Source organism: Lycium barbarum, chromosome 8 (assembly GCF_019175385.1).
Source record: "Lycium barbarum isolate Lr01 chromosome 8, ASM1917538v2, whole genome shotgun sequence".
NCBI classification, from domain to species: Eukaryota; Viridiplantae; Streptophyta; class Magnoliopsida; order Solanales; family Solanaceae; genus Lycium; species Lycium barbarum.
Window position 1 is genome coordinate 43,268,001 of NC_083344.1, and position 6,959 is coordinate 43,274,959.

At 40.5% G+C, this 6,959-nt stretch overlaps 1 long non-coding RNA gene across 1 annotated transcript; it reads right to left on the bottom strand.

The window, feature by feature from the left end:
- Positions 1-488: 488 nt before the first annotated feature.
- Positions 489-3,329, bottom strand: LOC132605064 (uncharacterized). Its single transcript, XR_009569004.1, has 3 exons — positions 2,735-3,329; positions 1,783-1,848; positions 489-863 (listed from the first exon to the last, which is right to left on the bottom strand). It is a non-coding gene; the product is annotated as an uncharacterized LOC132605064 (long non-coding RNA).
- Positions 3,330-6,959: the final 3,630 nt, after the last annotated feature.

A 6,959-nucleotide genomic window follows, 5' to 3' on the forward strand; every position in this document is an offset into this window, starting at 1 on the left:
ACCGTGTATTATGTATTTCAGAAATGCCTGTAAAGAGAAAGGCTACGGCAGCCCAAAAGGGCAAGACAGTGGCAGAAAAGCAGGCTGAAGGGGTACCGCTAATGGATATAGAGGAAGGCGAGTCCCAGAATGCGGCTCAATCTCAGTCTTCCCACTCAGTGCCTATTTCTGAGGAGCATGAAGGAGCCTCAACCCCCGCTCCAGCACCCCCAGCTCCTCCACCGGACGCTTCAGGACAAGATGTGAAAGCGGCGATTCATCAACTTACTCAGTTGGTTGCCGCTCAGACTCTGTCACGACCCAACCCCGTAGGCCGTGACTAGTGCCCGATCTGGGCACCCGAACCCATCTATTAAATATTATCTCAAATTCTATCAACTCATTCTAGTATATGGCGGAAGCCGACAAGGCTTTATTTCAAATTTAGGTAATTTCTAGAAAAATTTCGGCAGAGTTTCCTTTGTTTTACGGACTATCCAATATACCCTGCACGCAGAAAATACCAACGAAAGCCACACAGGGCTAACCAAGCAATATATAAACATATGCGGACCGGCCGCCTCGGCGTATAGGGTCGCCTAAACAACATATGCGGACCGGCCGCCTCGGCGTATGGGATCGCCCAAACGACATGTACATACATTCATACAGAAAGACCCTAACCCACAAACATGTCCACAGACCTCTAAACAGACCGACAGAATCATATGACGGGACAGGGCCCCGCCGTACCCATGAACGAATATATACAAATGCACTAATAAATATATATACCAAAAGTATAAGCTCCGGAAAGAGAGGAGCACTCCGAATAGCAGAAAGGGTGTCCTAAACAGGTGGATCACCAGGCTGTGCGTCTGTACCTGCGGGCATGAAACGCAGCCCCCGGAGAAGGGGGTCAGTACGAAATATGTACTGAGTATGCAAAGCAGAAGGTACAGAAATAAATCTGAATAATAATCGAATCAGATATATAGAAAATAATACATATCAAAATGTTTATTCCCAAAGTATAAATTATGCATAGGGCACTGGAAAATGTGGTCGCCCGCCTGTCGATGGCGCCACAACACAGCATAACACCAGAAAGTTTCAAATCTCCGAATCCCCGTCACACATCACAACACAGCATAACGCCAAACACAGCATAACGCCAAACATAAGTGGAACCCGGCCCTCGAGCAAGGAGCACGGTGAACCATAAACACAGCATAACACCGGAATATATCAAAAAGCGCACGACAACAGAACCGGCCCGGGAACCGGCGAACGATATCATAGTAGGCACGAGCGGAGTAGTGAGGAATCATATGCATAAAATCATTATTATAAATCCGAAGGATAAGTAAAATAGTCATATTTGAAATCGGAATAATAATTATCACTTTTTGATTCAAAGTTGTCGAATTTACATAAAGGGCGTCGCGGGACCCACGGACGAGTATAGACCCGAACTGAGTCCGCCTATGAAAAACATACCCATTATACATCAAGCAAACTCCTATAAAAATTATTGGAGCGATCCGAGCCTCTATGCGAAAAATATGGCATTCAGAGATTACAAAATTCCTTAAAGCGAACATTTTCTATGCGAATTTCGGAAAGCGATTACTTCAAATACATCATGGTTCATATTTCATAAAAACATACATAAGAATGCCAAAGAATATACATATATGGATCATAACATGCTCGGATCTCGAATTTGGAATTCCCTTAAAGCTCCAATCTAGCCTATGTGAAACTAAGGCATGCCAAAAGAAGGAAGGTTGCTTTACATACCTCAAACGCTCTCCAATATGATCCAACTCAAGCTAAGTCCAAACTATGATTCGGGCTGCCCAAGGTCTACAAACAAGCCATAAAATGCCAAACATTAGCTAAAGACTTTTTGGGCATTAAATTCCAATTTCGCCCTTAATTCTACAGAAATCCGGGCAGCATTTCCCCTGTAAATAGGCTACCCCGAGAATTTAACTCGCTCAAAATCAACAACAACAACCACAATAACCAACCTAGTAACATTGACAACCAATCCGAAAAGCAAAATAATAATGGTAGCTCTCTTTTATGCCATTTGACAACTTCCCAATTATTCAATTCCATGGCTTACTTTAAAGCCACAATATCGTTCGTACATTTGATTATTAACCCAAACCCATACTAACAACATTCAAGGGCATTCTAAGCAATTCATACCACATTTCCAACAACCCGATTTTTTTTTTCCAAGCTGGCCGAAAACAGCCCCAACCGAGACAGCCCTTTAAAAAATTTTTTTCTTCATTTCCAAATCATGGTTTGTATCCTCAAATTACATTCTAACAATTCTATCTCATCAATATACCAATTACAATAAATATACAATAACCTCCAAAAAACAGCCCGCACATTAACAACATCATTTTGAGTCAACAAACATTCATTTCCAACATAAGATTCATAGCGACGGCGATTAAAACATTAAGCGACGTTCATTCGTTCATCGTCATATAATGTGACCCATTTCAATCAACACTATATATACACATATATGGAGGATTCTCAATTGTTCTTCACCTTACAATGATCCCAATCAACTAACTAAACATTAATTCATAATTTCAATCACAACACAACAACACCCATCACACGACCCACTCCCAATCATACTATATTTCATGATTTCCAACCACTATAAGATACTACAACATGAATATAACCTCCATAACACAAAAACATAATGAATGCTTACCTTCCTTCTTCACTTCCTTCAATAGTTAGGGTTTGCAATTGGGCACAACTAGTGGTTGGATGACCCAAACAACTCTTCCACGTTACTTAGGGACTTCTAAATAGTTGATTTATACCAAGGAAATAATTTTGGGGTGGCTTGATTTGGATTTGGTTTTTCTTGGTTTGTAGCCGAGAGGGGTGTTGAAGGTGGTCTTCAACTCCTTGATTTTTTTTTTCTAAGTCTTGCAATGGGGAAAAGATGACTACTTGGTCATACTTTAGGCTCATATAGTTGTTGTCCAAGTGTCCTTGGCCCACACATGGAGTGGACCAATTAAAATTGGCCACATAATGTGTGGGACCAATTCCCATTTACATGGCCACCAAGGAATTTTTTTTTATTTTTTTATTTTTTTGCACAACATTTTAATTCCAATTTATGAATTGTGGTCCCAAATTTTTCCTAAGTGTTCAATGCCAACAATTCCATATATAACTTATGCCTCGAAATAAAATCAAAGGTCAAAAGTCCCGACTTCGAATCCCGGAATAGTCTTGGCTCTAAATTATCATAATTAATCCGGGTTGTCCCAATGTATAAAAATACGGGGCGTAACAGACTCAGCGACAACGTACAAGTCAAGGTGATAGGTGTCACGACCCGACTAGAGGGGCCATGACGGGTAACCGGAGCTGACTACCGAGCACCGCTCATTATACTAATCATGATACCTCACGTGAAGTACACAGTCTCGGAGGCAACACATACATATACATATATACATCGGCCCTCATGGCTATAAACATGATATATAAAAATGTACACTAGTATACCCATAAGGCAACAACTACCCACGCATCTGTATCTACGAGCCTCTACTAGAGTACTGAGACATAGGGATGGGACACGACCCCATCGTGCCCAAATATATATACACAAAATAATGTATCAAAATGGCACCTCCGAAATAGGGGAGTGCTGTTGTAAGTTTACGGGGTAGCTCCTAGACATCTGGGCTGCCTCCCTGTCTACCTGTAGGCACGAACACAACGTCCAAAAACAAAGTACATCAGTATGAAAATGTATTGAGTATGTAAGGCATGTATGGTAACACAATAATGAAATATAGAAAGCATAAGAAGAAAAGATAACTGAGCTGCTTGCCTCTTGAGGCGGAATTATGCATGCTCACTTTCACCTTTTAAATCATATCATACATACACACATAAACTATCTGAATCATATGTCATCATAGCCCGCGTCTGGGTATCCCGCGTGCGGGATAGTCATCTCATGCTGCCCATTATTGGTGCTGCCCATGCCATATAGACACGATGTAATCATCTATAAGCCGCCCGCCTTAGCGGTGCTGCCCGTGCCATGTAGACATGGTGTAATGTTACATATATATGAGCCAATGCATGCATGGGAGCTCAAATAAAGGCTATCAATCTATCGGAGTGACGTAAGGTCGGAAATAGAAAAATCATCATCGCTATACCTCACCTTGGAAGAACTAATATCATGAGGTGAGACAACAACAAGGAGAAACATCAATGAAACCATAACAATAGGATTGTCAAACTCATGAAATCATCATTATCATCATCACTATCATAGAACATGTCTCATCTCTAACTCATATGAAGCTCTTTATAACATAGACTCATAGTTTCTGGAATGTAAGAAGGTCATGGAAAATAACGAAAATCATATCCCAAGAATCATGCCATAGAAAAGAAGGGACTAGTCTCACATACCTTTATGTCTCTTCTAACACTACTAATTCGACGCTATCCTCCGATGTTAACGATTGTACCTTCAAGAGAATTCGTACTAGAGTTAGATAATCGGAATATACTTAAGTTTAAACTAAAGCTAACGAAAGTTGGGTAGCAGCTCCTTTGTTTCGACAGCTTCCTCCATGTGATATAACAACTCCCAAACATCCATAACAACATTCATCATATCATAATCAACAATCTTCATCAACCATATATTATTCAATTCTCCAAATTCCATTTCAAATCATTCATAACAAATATTATCACACAACATCGTATTTGTCCTCATATTATACTTCCTTAATGTCATTTGTATCGTTTACAACAAGATTTTACTTATAATACATCAAGAGCCAGGATTCATGTCAACTACTATTCAAGAATACCATTATTTTCACATCTGAGCTCCATATTCTATTTCCCTCAATAATCCAAGTCTTTCAACCCCTCAATATTTTAAATAACATGAAATGATCATAAAACTTACCTTTGATAGTATGAGAATGGATTTGGATGAAAATACTTCACTTGAGAGAAACCCTAGCTTCAATCCAAGGAGATTTCTTGACTTGTACAAACCCTAGTGAGCATTCATGTTCTTGATTCTCTTGGTTTGATGAAGTTGATCTTTCATTTACCTTAGATTATTGTAAATAAGGAGTGAGGAAAGTTCTAGAGGTATGGAGAGTATTGGAGAGAAGATGGGAAATGAAATAAATGAATTTGGGTCCCTAATATAAACTTAAAAAAAACGACCTCGACCGTATTATACAGACACACATACGGTCCGTATAACTTATACGGTCCGTATTGAGACCGTATAATTCTTCCAGTGGAGACCCCTCTTCTGGACAAGTTATACGGTCATATATACGGGCCGTATCTTTTATACGGTCCGTATAAAGGACCGTACAATCCACCAACTTCCCGGAACTTGTCCTCATCGACTCGTTTGATCTCCAATCATTATGGAACCTTCTTAACATTTGTTTAACACTTCATCAGCAACCTAAGGAGCATTATAACTTTCCAACAGGACCTCATTAAATCACCATTAGCTCGGTACTTTGCAAACCCCTTTCGAAACATGACTTATACTTTACATTCTTCAACGAACTTTCTTCTCTTGCCTCGAATGTCTTTGAAATCTTAATTAGCATCGTTAGGTACCCCTACTTACTTGTAGGACGTCATATACATTTTACCCTGCGTTAGTCTATTTACCGTGCAGCGACATGAAATTTTCCGAGATGTAACAATAGGGTTGTTAGTGCAAGGGCCCGCAATTTTATTAGCTTGAACCCTCCGAAATTCTTCGGGTCAAAGCCGGATGAGAACTCTCAAAACTTTATTGATGGGATGTTGAGGACACTACGATTAATGCATGCTTCAGACATTGGATCGACAGAGTTAGCATCTTATAGACTCCAGGATGTCGCTGTTCATTGGTATGCGGTTTAGATGGCTCCATGGCGAGTCAGTGCACTTCCCCCGGTATGGAAAGAATTTGTGGATGCCTTCCTCTGACATTACTTACCTCCAGAGGTTCGACGGGCTAGAGTTGATAAGTTCTTAAATCTCAGCCAAGGATGTATGAGTGCCTTAGAGTATAGTCTCCGCTTCAATTCTTTGGCTAGACATGCTCCGGCCATGGTAGCGGATATGGGTGACCGAGTGCACAGATTTGTGAGAGGCCTAGGGCCACATTTGGTGGATAGGTACTTGACTGCGTCCCTTCAGGACAACATGAATATTTCACGCATTCAAGCCCATGCCCTGAATTTGGAAGAAAGCCAACAACAGCAAAGATGTTACACCCCGGAAAAATTTTTGTGTTACCGAGACTACAGACGACTTAGTATGGGCTCAGGGGAGGTTAAAGATATACAAGGATTAGGGATGAAGATTCTGTTATATATGTATAAGAATAACATATAGACGACAGTGGAGGCCACATGGTGTAAGTTTGTTAATACGTTACTTGACAAATAACCCTCGTAACCGTAAGTTAAGGTGGGGCCCACATGTCGGGATTTTATAAAGGGCATATGACAAGTTATATGAATAGTACATAGGAAGTTTAGAAAGTCTTAAGATGGACACTTAAGCCAAATATGAGCATAAGCACTCCAAAAGGATGATTAAAGGATACGTTTTCGGGTGATCTAGTTTTACGAGGCCAACACACCATTATACGTTGAGAATTTGGGAAAACTCAAAACATGAAAGTTGTATATAATTGATATACCTTTCCAACCATAGGTCGTGGGCCTTCATGCAACATAGGGATAAAAGGTTATGGACGTTTTAGGGAGGAAGGGTCAAACCGCAGTGGGCTCGGCCCAACCCGACTCCAAGTCGGGTCAGGCCCGCTTCGTTGGCTATTTATGGAAAATTTTCACCCATTATCTTCCTCATTGCATGCCAAAAGATCTAGAATATTTTAGAAAGAGAGAGTG